The 13,903-nt window shown below is 34.2% G+C and overlaps 1 non-coding gene across 1 annotated transcript; it reads right to left on the bottom strand.

The window, feature by feature from the left end:
- Positions 1-462: 462 nt before the first annotated feature.
- On the bottom strand, positions 463-569 carry LOC138388783 (U6 spliceosomal RNA). Its single transcript, XR_011234273.1, has one exon. It is a non-coding gene; the product is annotated as a U6 spliceosomal RNA (small nuclear RNA).
- Between the last annotated feature and the right edge of the window lie 13,334 nt (positions 570-13,903).

Below are 13,903 nucleotides of genomic sequence, written 5' to 3'. Positions count from 1 at the left end.
TGATTCCCCTGTGTTTTCTTCTAGTAGTTTCATAGTTTTGGTTTTATATTTAAGTCTTTAATCCATTTGGAGTTGATTTTTTGAGTAAGGTAAACATACAAAGTGAAGATACAAAAATCAATAGAGTTTCTATACACTAATAGTGAACATCTGAAAAATAAATTGAAAAAAACCATTTCATTTACAATAAAGTAAGATACTTAGGAATAAACTTAACAAAGGAAGTAATAGATCTCTACACTGAAAACTATAAAACATTTGTGAAATGAATTGAAGAGGACACAAATAAATGGAAAGACATCTCACGTTTATAGATTGGAAGAACTAATATTGTTAAAATGGCCATACTACATACTACCCAAATGATCTACAAATTTTTTTTTTTTTTTTTTTGCTTTTGCCTCACATTGTTTCCTTAGCTCTAGTCAGTAAATAGTGAAGCAACCTTCCCAGGACTGGGGCAAAAACATGGAACGCTTTACGAATTTGCGTATCATCCTTGAGTAGGGACCATGCTAATCTTCTCTGTATGATTCCAATTTTATTATATGTGCTGCCAAAGCGAGCACTACCTACAGATTTAAAGCAACCCTTATCAAAGTACCAATGATGTTCTTCACAGAAATTTAAAAAAAAATTAAAATTCCTATAGAACCACAAAGAACCCTTAATAGGCAAAGCATTCCTAACCAAAAATATGAAGCTGGAGGCATTACATTATTTTTCATTATTATTATTTTGATAGATTTAGGGAGTTCAAGTGTTTTTTGTTACATGGATGAATTGTATAGTGGCAAAGTCAGGTAGGTGTACCTGTCACACAACAGTATACACTGATTTGTACACAATAGGTAATTTTTTATTCCTCACCGCACTCTCACCCTCCCCCCTTATTAGTTTCTAGTGCCCATTTTACCACTTTGTGTGACCATGTATGTCCATCATTTAGCTCCCACTTATAAGTGAGACCATGTGGTATTTGTTTTTCTAATCTTGAGAAACTTTACTTAGGATACTGGTCTCCATTTCCATCCAAGTTGCTGCAAAAGACATTATTTCACTCCTTTTTATGGCTGAGTAGTACTCCATGGTATATACATACTTTTTTTTTTTTTATCCCCTCATCATTTGATGGACACTTAGGTTGATTCCATACCTTTGCATTTGTGAATTGTACTGCAATGAACATTTGGGTGCAGATGTCTCTTTGATTTGACTTCATTTCCTTTGGATATATACCCAGTAGTAGGATTGTGGGATCAAAGGATAGGTTCTTTAAGGAATGTCCATACTGTTTTCCAGAGAGATTGTACTAGTTTACATTCCCACCAACAGTGCACAAATTTTCCCTTTTTACTGCATCCATGTCAACATCTATTGTTTTTTGACTTTTAGTAATGGCCATTCTGACAGGAGTAAGACAGTATTTCATTGTGATTTTAATTTGCATTTCTCTGATGATTAGTGAGGGCATCACACTATCTGACTTCAAAATATGCTACAATAATAACCAAAACAGCATGGTAGTGACATAAAAACAGACACATAGACCAACAGAACAGACTAGAGAACTCAGAAATAATTTCACACACCTGTAGCCAACTGATTTTCAACAAAGTTGTCAAGAACTCGTATTGGGGAAAAGACAATCTCTTCAATAAATCTTGCTGGCACAATCTGATATCAACAAGTTAGGCAAGTTATTTAATAGCCTATGCCCTAGTTTTCTGAAAATCATATTGATACTCTCTCATAAGGTTGAGAGTATTATTTGAGATAATCATGTAAAGAGCTTTGTACTTATGTGGTATACATTTAATATATTTTAAAAATATACTATGTAATCATTACTAAAAGATTCTGCTTGAATCAGAAAACAGTTTTTCCAAGTTTCATACATTTATTTATTTTTTTTTTCCTGTAAAAGAAGAGATATCCACCAATGAATATCTCTCAGGAAGACTGTGGTTTCAGATTAAAAGTGTATTTAAAGTGTTTGGGCTACTGTAGATTCTAATGATGATAGATCCTCCAAACCAGTTTCCTTAGAGTTGATTTAATAAACAATTATTAACAACTGACTACACGTTCAGCAATATATCAATGATTCTCAGACAAAGGCAATTGTACCTTCCCAACCCCGGAGACATCTGCCAATCTCCAGAGACATTTTAGATTATTACAACTTGGGGAAAAGAGAGTACTACTGGCTTCCAAGGGTTAAAGGCCAGGATGGTGCAAAACTTCTACAATGTACATTTGAGTTCCCATAACAAAGAATTATCCTATCTAAAATGCCAATAGTGCAGGCTGTGTGAAATCCTATATTATACTAATCAAAAGGTGATCCAGATCTGTGGTACCATTCCTGCTCTCAAGGAGCCCATAGTCTAGTAAGTAAAGAAATATACATACTTGACAGAGACCATAAGACAATAAATGGTATTATTAATAATAATAATAGTTGACATTTGTTATGTGCTATGTATCAGGCAGTGTACTCAGTGTCTTCCATGCATTATTTTATTTGTTCAGCAGGATAGAGTACTATTACAATCTCTATTTTATTGATAAGGAAACAGATTTAGCAATGTTACAGAATTTCCCAAGGTGAGGCAGTTGATGAGTTTTAGAGTTGGAATTTAAATACAAATCTCTCTGATTTGAGAGCCAAAGTCATCTCTCCCTGGAGATCACAAACAATAAATGAATGTATAGTTTGCAAATATTTTCTCCTATTATGTAGGTCGTCTAGTCACTCTATTCATTGTTTTCTTTGCTGTGCAGAATCTTTTTATCTTTTTAGTTTGTTATAATCCAATTTGTCCTTTTTTTTCTTTTTTTGCCTGTGCTTTTAAAGTTTTATTTAAAAAATTTTGGCTCGGTACAACTTCATAAAACATTTCTCCTATATTTTCTTCTAGTAGATTCATAGTTTGGGGTCTTACATTTATGTGTTTAATACATTTAGCATTGATCTTGGCCTATGGTGAGAAATAGAAATCTAATTTCATCATTGTTCATATGAATATCCAGTTTTCTCAGCACCATTTATTGCATAGATTATCCTTTCTCCGGTGTGTTCTTGGCACCTTTGTTGAAAATCAATCGTGTGTAAATATACGGATTTATTTCTGGGTTCACTATTCTGTTCCATAAGTCTATGTGTCTTTTTTTTTTTTTTTTTCTGCCAGTACCAGGCTTTTGTTGATGTTGTTGTTGTTACTACAGCTTTGAGATTATATTTTGAAGTCAGATAGTATGATGCCTCCGGCTTTGTTCTTTCTGCTAAAGGTTACATTGGCTATCTTGTGTCTTTTTGTATTTCCATATGAACTTTTAAGATTATTGTTCTATGTCTGTGAAGAATGATTTTGGTATGTTGATGGAGATTACATTGAATTTATACATGGCTTTGGGTGATATAGACATTTTAACAATATTAACTTTTCCAGTTGATGAACACAGGATATCTTTCCATTTATTTGTATCCTCTTCAATTTCTTTCATCAATGCCTTATCATTTTCAGTGTAGAGATATTTTACCTTTTTGGTTAAATTTATTCCCAATTATTTTATTTTTTTGGTAGGCATTATAAATAAAATTACTTTCTTGATTTCTTTTTCAGGAAGTATTGGCATATAGAAATGCTACTGATTTTTATGTTGATTTTGTGTTCTACAACTTTGTTTACTTGCTTTCTGGTTGCTCTGCAATTCCTCTCTTCCTTCCTTTCTTACTGCCTTTCTTTGTGGTTATGTGACTTTCTCTGGTACTATGTTTAATTTGGAGGTTTTTATTTATAATGTATCTATTATATGTTTTTGCTTTATGGTGACTGTGAGGCTTACAAAAAACATCATATAGTTATAACAAGTTATTTTAAACTGAGAACAACATAACTTTTATTTTCAATAACACAAACAATCAAAAATGAAAAAACTCTACACTTTAAATTTATTCCTCACACATTTTGACTTTTTAATGTCTCAATTTACATCTTTTTACATTGCCTATCCTTTAACACATTGTTATATTTATCTTTTAATATGTTTGTCTTTTAGTCTTCATACTAAAGATATGAGAGGTTTACACACACAACTACAGTAATAAAGTATTCCGAATTTTTCTGTATACTTACTTTTATCAGTGAGTTTTATACCTTCAGATGTTTTCTTGTTGTATGTCAGCATCCATTTTGTTCAGATTTAAGAACTTCCTTTAGCATTTTTTTCAGACAGGTCTGGCGGTGATGACTTTTTCTCAGCTTTTGTTTTCTAAGAATGTCTTTATCTCTCCTTCATCATTGAAAGATAGCTTTTCTAGATAGACTATTCTCAGGTGACAGTTTTTTTTTTTTTCTTCAGCTCTTTGAATATGTCATTCTCCTCTCCACTGGCTGTAAGGTTTCTGCTAAGAAGGCTACTGGCAGAAATATTGGAGCTCCTTTATATGTTATTTGCTCCTCTTCTGTTGTTGCCTTTAGGATCTTCTCTCTGTTCTTAACCTTTGAGAGTTTGATTATTATATACTTTGCAGAAGTCTTATCTAGCTTGAATCTGTTTGGTGATCTTTGACCTTCCTGCACCTGGATGTTTATATCTTTCTCTAGATTTGGAAAACTTTCTGTTATTTCTTTGAATCAACTTTCTACCCTTTCTCTATCTCTAATCCTTCTTAAAAACCAATAAATCTTAAATCTTCCCTCTTGATGCTATCCCTTAAATATTATAAGTGTTCTTCATTCCTTTTCATTTTTTTTCTTTTTCTTATGTGTGTATTTTCAAATAGCCTGTTTTGAGCTCACTAATTCTTTCTTCTTTTTGATAAGTTCTGCTACTGAGACCCTCTAATTCATTTTTATTATGTCTATTGTATTTTTTACCTGTAATATTTGTTTGATTTTTTTTATAATTTCAATCTCTTTGTTAAATTTCTCTTATAAGTTTCTAAATTTCCTCTCTGTTTTTCTTGAAATTTATTGAGCTTCCTCAAAATAGCCGTTTTAAGCTCCCTGTCTGAGAGGTCACACATTTCCATCTCTCCAGGGTTGGTCACTGATGCACTCTTTAGTCCATTTTGTAAGATCTTATTTCCATATATGTTCTTGATGCTTGTGGATGTACATTGGTGTCTAAGCATTGAAGAATTAGGTATTTATTTCACACTTTGCAGTGGGCCTGGTTTACATTCATCCTTCTTCAAAGGGCCTTCCAGGACTTCAAAGGAGACTGACTGTTGTGTTCTCTAAGCCTGTGGTCACTGCAGCTATTTTGGCACTAGAGGGCCCCCCAAGCCCAAGTTCGCTGTGATTCTCATATGATCCAAGGTTCCTAGCCTGATGGACTTGGGGCAGATTCAGGACAGTTCTCCATGTTCCCAGGCAAAGGCCCTCATGCATTTCTCTCTCCTTTCCTCAAGCAGAAGGAGACTCCAAGCTATGCTGCCTGGAGTTGGGGAGGGTGAGTGATGCAGACAGTCCTCTGCCAACTGCAACTGTCACTAAGTTGTGTCACACTAGAAGTCAACAATCTCACAGACCAGCACAGCCCCAGGGCTCACCCAAGACACATGGCCTCTACTTCTTGATTACTACTGATATTTATTTATGGTCCAAGGCAACTTTAGTCAGCCAGAGATGAAACTGGCTAAAAATCATTTCTGTCCTGCCAGGAGAGCAGATTCCCTTCTAGGTAGAGATAGGTCTAGAAGCTCTGTCCGGGAGTACCAGACTGGAATCAGGTGTTGCAATGTTCTGCACAGTGCTATGTTTTACCATGGCAGGGTTTGTACTAGGTGCAAGGCAAAATCCCATGCATCTTTTCCTCTTCTTCCCCCAAGTGGAAGGAGTCTCTCTCCATGTGGTAGTGCCTGGAGCTATGGGAGGGGTAATGTGGGCAGTCCCATGGCCACTTTAGCTGATGTCATGCTGGGTCACACCTGAATCTCACAGCCTCTCAGACCAGCACAGCACTGGGGCTCACCCAACGATTATAGTCTGTATGGCCTCCCTGCCACTGGGCAGCCAGTAGTGAAGTAAACCTGGACTAGAGTTTGTTCCACTGGAACAGCAGATTCCCTTCTGGCCCAGGGAAGGTCTAGGAGCTCAATCTGTGGACCCCAGCCTGGAACCAGGGCTGTGAGTTCTGCCTGTTGATGTGTTTTACTATAGGGATGCCAGTCCTGGGTTCTATGGCAAAGTCCCTCCCCTAAGCAGACAGATTCTCTCTCCAACTTGTGCTGCCTAGGGTTGGGGGAGGGGTGGTGTAGGACCATGACAATGTCCTTCCTACACTCTTCGATGTGTCTTTTTTTTTATTATTATGCTAAAACTAGTTGCTGTGGTCACTCAACTGGCTTCTTTAGCTCTTGTGAAGGTGTTTTCTTATGAGGATAGTTCTTCAGTTTGATGTTCTTGTTTGGGGATAATTGCTGGAAAGTTCTATTCTGCCATCATTTTCTACCTACTCAACAAGTGTCTTTTTTGTGGCATATTTAGTGCCATGTTTCTCCCATTTTAGGGGTGATTTCACTGTTTTAAATGGTCCTCAAGCATAGTGCCGAAATGCTCTCTCATGTTCCTAAGTACAAGAAGGTTGTGAAGGTCCCTATGGAGAAAAAATTTGTGTGAGATCAGCTTTGTTCAGGCCTGAGTTATAGTGCTGTTGGCTGTGAGTTCAATGCTAATGAATTAACAATATATATTAAAGTGTCTTTAAACAGAAAAACATATTTTAAAAGGTTATGTATTATTGGTTGATGAGAATGTTGTCACCAGAGAGTCACAGAAACCTAACCCTGTGTTTCCCCTAGGAACAATGATTCAAAATTTTCTAATTCAGTATTCAGGTAACTTTGTAGAAACATAACTGACTATCATGAATAAGGAGAATCAACTGTAGCTGCATCCAAAAAGAAGATAAAATTTCCTGTAGACCTATATCAGAATAAACACAAAATAATAACAGGACTAAAGTTCCCCATCTGCAGGGCCCCAGATTCGAAAGCCAGTGTTCATGGCGACAAACATCACACCACTGGGCTCATGTAGACTAAAAGTTCTCCACGTGAAACAATCAGATCAGACTCAGTGGATGGGATAAAGGAAAAACAAAATTCTAAGAGGTGAATGCTGAGGAATGTTCAGAATTAAAGAAAATTGTGGCTCCTTAGACTGAAAGAGTACATCTACTATAGATGAGAATAGAGAAAAATCCAAACCTAGCTACATGATCATGGAACTGCAGACATCAAGGATGAGGTTTTAAAAGCTACCAGAGAAGAAGACAGATTACCTTCCCCACAATAGCAAATGAATTGAAGGAAAACTTCTTACTGGTGACAGTGGCTGTCAGAAGATAGAAGAATAATCTCCTTAAAGTGCTGAAGTAAAATATTGGTCAACTTAGAATATCATTTCCAACTAATTTATTTTTCAAGAGATAAGACAAATGTGAAGACATTTTCAGAAATACAAAGACACACAGGAGTTATCACCTACTAACTTTTACTAAAAACTATTACAGGATGTACTTCAGCAGCAAGAGAATTGAATCCACAGGGAAGACGTGGGCTACAAAAAATGATTGTGAGCTCAGAAAATGATGAAATAGAAAATTTAAGTAAATTTTTAATAAATTTTATAGTTTTTCTGAAATTTTATATTTCTAAATGCACATAATTTAGCAGAAATATAATCATATATATATTTTTGCTTTTATTTTTTCCTAGTTCTCTCTTTTTGTCCTATTTCTTATCTCCTCTCTCACCCAGGCCATGTATCCAATCTTAAAACTTTAAGATATATATTTCTATATTCTTTCATGCTCAAATAATTAATTATATAAATTATGCCTATGTTGTTACAAATAGGTATTTACATATGTGTGAGGGAAGGGGTATTTTGGCTATTTTACAAAAATGGGATAATACACATATTTTTCTGCATGTTGTTTTCTCATTCTAACATATTTTGTAGAAATTAAATGTTTTAAATAAAGGGTAAATTAAATGTTTTAAATAAAGGGTAAAACAACTATGATTTTTCCAGTAATAACATTTATTCAACTATAAAAAATAAAAAGAATGAAAAATTTGACATTATGTTTGAAAATAAGATAAAATTAAAACAATAGGTAATAATAAAAATTAAAGAGGACATGATGTTTAATGAGAAGATGGAAGTTCAAAACACATACACCCAATAGGAATGACTTTTTCTCCAGTGAGGAGAAAAATGGTTCTTAGGAGGACAAAACATTTCATTCCTTTTAAAATATAAAGCACAGATATATAATGGCACATAAACAGATATACATACATCTGGGATAGTAAGATGTCATGGGGGTGATTAGGAAAGAAATATCTTAAAAGGTTCCTTGGGTTGGGGGTAGGCCAGTTATAAAGAATGTTTGAGAAACACTAGATTAAACCATGTTAAATTATTGCCATGTTTGGAAGGAGGATGGTAACACTGAAAAACTTTAAATATAGTTAGGGTAATTTATGATCAATCACACACGTTATATATTTAAGGATAATTATAATAACTAATCTGTACTCTACAGATTACCAAAAAGAGGAAAAAGGAAGAACATAGGAAACTCTATGAAATCAATAAAAGGCAGGAATGAAAGAAACAGAGGCAAAGAAGAATCAGTTGAAAGGACAAAATAAGAAGATAGAAAAGAGTGCAAATTTATAAGTATTTACATGTAAAACCATTTAAACTCATATATTAAAAGACATGTTATCTGATGAAAATTACAAACCCAGCTAAATAGTTGGAAACAAAGGATGGCAAAATATACTATATAAGTAACAACCAAGTTAAAGTTGGTGTAGCAACAGCTATATCAAACAGAAAAGAAATTAAGGCAGAAGAAAGAGGACATTATGCAATAATATAGGGGAAAAGCCACCAAGCATGAAACCATCATACACTATTATAAGCTTAACACCATGATAAAAATTTATACAGCAAAAACTGACATAATTTAAAAGAGATAATGAAGAATCCATAATCAGCAGGCAATTCTTACACATCTCTATTATAAACGAATAGATAAAGCAAACTGAAAATGAATAAGCATCCAACAGCAACTCTGAAGAGGAAATGGCAAAGAAAATATATTTACTGAGGTTTACAATTTCTTTTCTCACCATAATATTTGACTATTGACATAGAAAAATGTAAAAAATTAATTTTACAGATCAAAGGGTATGCAAACATCACTTACTAACAGTCCTTATTTATCTCTACTTAAAAAATAGATCTTATGCTTATTTGTATTCCAGCAATTCAAGTCCATTGTTTCCCAAAGAGAAATGAAGAAAATATTTGCAACAAATATCAGCTATTTTTAGACCTTTTTTTCCTACCAAAAGTTCCAAATTGGCCATCTTCTTGTCAGATCTTTCAAAGCTTTTCTGTGGTATACCACACAGAAACATCTTTCTGGAAAGCTTCATTTATCTACCTTACTTGAATAAGGTTTATAGATTTCTTAAGCCATCAAATCACATTACTGTTGCAGAAGTTCTTAATGATAGGCACTTCTGTAAGACAATTGAAAATTTTTTGTTTTCTACATGAAACTAATAGTATAATCATACACAATAGATGACTTTTATAACCATAACAGATAGATCAATTAGACTATTAATTTGTTGATTTGTAACTAATACTTGAATCTAAGTCCAGAGTTTATAGAACTAACAGTGTCAGGAATGAATATTTTTAAATCAGCCATGGGCATCTAACACCAAAGCCTATATACTCTCAACTAAATTAAAGAGAGTTAAGAAAATTGCATTTAATTTCATTGAATTTCATTGGGATTTATATTTAAGTAATGAGTCATGATTTATCACATGAATTACCTATGTCCCCATTATTTCAAGAAAATATTTCACAACTTAAAACTGTTTTACACATGGGGTAGAAGAGTAGGTTAATCCATGAAAACAACAAAACACAAATATGGTCTATATGTTTAAAAGGTAAATATTGGTGATTTTTTAAATTGTTATTTAAGACTGTGATAAATGCACATTTATTAGGGATATTTCAATAAGATTATTGGTTTTGTGTGCACAAGCTTTCAGTATGAAATCTATTTTGAAGTTAGGCTTTAAATGAACATATAGAAAACATTTTTAGAAGCAATCATTTATATGAAAAAGACAGTATGAACCCAAAGTATCAGAATACAGATACAAATGCCCAAAAATCCATATGAAAACTATAATGTGTAAATCATAAGCATTAAAGAATATGTTTTAGATAATTTCACTTGTGCCTTTTTGTAGACTCTTAATGCTCCCTCCCCTCATACACATTTTAATTGCTGCATTAAATCATTCATTCATTTATTCACCATATATGTATGGAAGGTGTGTTTCATGCCAGGGTCTTAGACAAGATGTAGAGAACAAGCAGCGAACAAGATACAGTCCTGAACCCATGCATCTCAGGGTATAGAGGCCAGACAACCAGGAAAGTAACTTCAGGTTCTCTTCCAGGAGAAAGCACAGGTAAACAAAATAGCATGAAAGCACAGAGGAGCGCCAACAAACCTGGGCTTCAGAAGTGCATCCTAGAGAGGTGCCCTCAAAGCTGAGATCTGAAGACAAAAGAGAAAGAGAGAGGGAGGGAGGGAGCAGGAAAGAGAGGGAGGGAAGGAGGGACATTCTGATTTGTGCATCCTTAATGTGGCTGGAGATGAAATGCACCAGGAGAGGGAAGAAGCTTCTGCATCATCTCCCAATTTGTACACTAGAGGCTGAAATACCATCCTTTCCAGCAGTGATGGCTTCCTGGGAGTCCCATGCTAACCTAGAAAAGTGACTTGGAGAGTTTTATTTTCCATATGAAATAGGAGATTCCACAGGAGAACACAATATGCAGTCTTAAAATCTTCCAAAGGAGGCCACATAGACCCAGGTTTTGTAATTCACAGAACTGCATGTTCTACCACGTGTGACAAGACAGAAAGTTTTGATGTCTGTCTTTTCCAGAAATGTCTTACATGCTCTCTGATTTTCCAAGGAAAATAATAACAACAGCAACAGCCCACCCCCCCCAAAAAAATTTTTTTTCGCAAATTTTCTGACTCTCCATTTCACATTTCCTAGAGCAAAGACTGACATCTGACTTTAGCAGATACCAACTTATCTATCCGTTTACATGGAGAGGGAGTAGGGCCCTCTCATTTTACTACTCTACTGTTACCATCTTGAAATTCTTAATGATTTTTGAACAAGGGGCCTGGGATTTACATTTTACACTGAGCGCTAAAAGTTATACCATTAGTCATGGGAGAGCGAATGGCGACAGAATTAAGCGGGGGACAGATCTGGACCATATTAAGGACATGGCTACAGGAAGAAAGATATGTACTAGGGTTTTCAAGTCTCAGTCTCTTACTCAACCTCTTGACTGTTTTTGCTGCATCTGTGTGCTTCCTAAACATTTTTTCTGAATATCAACTCACTATTTTTTTTTAAATTTACTTAAATTCTGACTTGGCCTTATCTTAAGCAGTGATATTTATGAAATCATGAGTTTCATGATCCAGCCGTATATTTTTTCCTAACATATATTCGAAAGAAAGAAATAACTTTAAACATGAATGTCTGTGGCATACTACCTAAAATCATTCTGAATACTCTTAGGAGGAGTACCACACTCTGGGACACACTAAGACATGCAATGAAAGGAATGTGCATTTGAAACTTTCTCCCTTAAGGTAATTATCACATTGCTAAAGGTAAACGTAAATTGGGACATGTTATTATGTCTCCTTGAAGAATAATCTATACTGTTTTATCATCAAGCCCCTATAACTTCCTGTGTTGCCCTCACTTAGCAAAGCGTTCTAACCTTCTGCCCATTCCTGCAGGTGTTGAGTGAGGTGACAGTGTCATCCATCCAGGTGAGACCTGGATTCGTGCACTGTTGGCCAAATTAGTCTTAGCTGAGGAGCTCAAGATGTGAATACTCTGCTCTACTGTGCAGTGGACAGGCTCAGCTTTAGGCCAGAGATTTTATATCATTTTGTTGAAAAGTCCACTCAAATACCACCTAACCAGCTTGATGTGAGCCACTCTCTGACTTATGTGTTTCTTTCTTTCTCGTGTCACTGAAAATTCCTTTCCTGAATGAGCGAGTGTCCCAGAGTCTCTCACGTCCTCTGCTCGTTCTCCACCCAGACCCCTCTGTCTCCACTCACTGAGGACGTCAATTCATTCAAAATACTCCTTTAGTCCTTTCTTGTTTGTCACAATTTAAAAATGTTTTCCTACATCCTCATGTTTTACATTCTCACATTCTCTCTTGCCTTAAAAAAGAAATATATGTATTTATTACTATGCAAACATATACATATATTTACATGTATAGTATATGCATATATGTGAGCATGTATATGCGTGTGTATATATATTCTGTATTTCCTTTATCTTAGCTTAGAGCATTTAAACACAGATTGTGCTTTATTTTTCTTTGAAAACAATGCCAATTATTATTTTTATTATGATCATTAGTATTATTCTATAAATCAAGTTTAATCCATCACTGCAAATTTCTCAAGTAGCAAATTACCAGTTGGTTTGAACCCATGAAAAAATGAATGCTAATTAAAATATTCATCACATTGATTTTTTTAAAAAAATATTTATGTTACAGTATAATAAATTCTCTTGGGTCTTCCTTCAAAAATAGAAAAGCCCTAGGAATTTTCAATAAAGGTTTACTTAATTTTCAAAAGTGAAAAAGATATATATATGGGTTGATATATTTGAAAATCTTCCTCTCGTGAGGCTGTATTTTCCTTTAGCACAGATGTGATGAGGGGCTCATATGAGCAGTCACACTTTTCATTTGACAATAAAATTACTGTTTATGTGCTTATTCATTGAAAAATTATTTTAAGGCTTAAATTAATGTTAATATATGAATTTATTTGAAAATGATTATTGATTTTATATGACTGTTCTCTATACCCATCATCAGATAATTAGTTGGGCCAGTATCTCCCACCCCCCAACCCAATCTAATCTATTCCCATGCCAAGGCATACCAGCGTCCTGTAGGCATAATTACAGTATTTAGAACAAATTGTCACAGATAAATTTTGAGACTACTTTAGATCATTCTCTAAATTTGGAAAATGAAATATCATTGTGTGCTATATACCTACCTCTATTGTATTTTTTTAAAAAGAGAACAAATGATAAATATAAAAGTTTTGTTTTCACAATCACTATTGACTGTCTTAAGTTTGACGGTCTTCTATTGAATGACTCCTGGTCTTTCACAGTATCACAAAGTGAAATTCACTTCAATGATGAATAGATGATCTTTCTTTCTTCTGTATCTTCTAGATGATTAAAAAGCCCCAACTGTCACAAAATTCAAAGTCCAACCCTAAAACTTTAGAACTTCCTAAGTACTCACTTGTTTTGCCTAAAAGAAATAGTTATTCTATGTGACTCCCTCAAAGTTTTTGTTTCATTTTTGTTTGTTGCTTTTGTTTTAGTTCTTGTGACTTATTTTCTCTGAAAATCTATTATTGAAGTTTCACATTATCATAAAAATGTTAGGCTCAGGTAGAAGTCAAAAATAGATGGATGTAAAATCTGAATTTAGTAAATGTAAATCAAGTTCCAAGATTAGTCAGCACATCTGAAAGCAAATAAAACATTAGAAGACAATTTTTTCTAAATTTCAGATGACATAAATATTTAAGAACAGATTTTGAAATATCAGTATTAAAGATCATTTTAGAATATATTATCACTCTCTGTAAAATAACAGTTGTTAAAGCATCCATAAATAGGGATATGCAAAATAATTGTAAGACATTTTCTAGCCCATGTACAAAACACTAATTCCAGATG

Source organism: Eulemur rufifrons, chromosome 7 (assembly GCF_041146395.1).
Source record: "Eulemur rufifrons isolate Redbay chromosome 7, OSU_ERuf_1, whole genome shotgun sequence".
NCBI lineage: Eukaryota > Metazoa > Chordata > Mammalia > Primates > Lemuridae > Eulemur > Eulemur rufifrons.
This window is presented reverse-complemented; position numbering and strand designations above follow the sequence as displayed.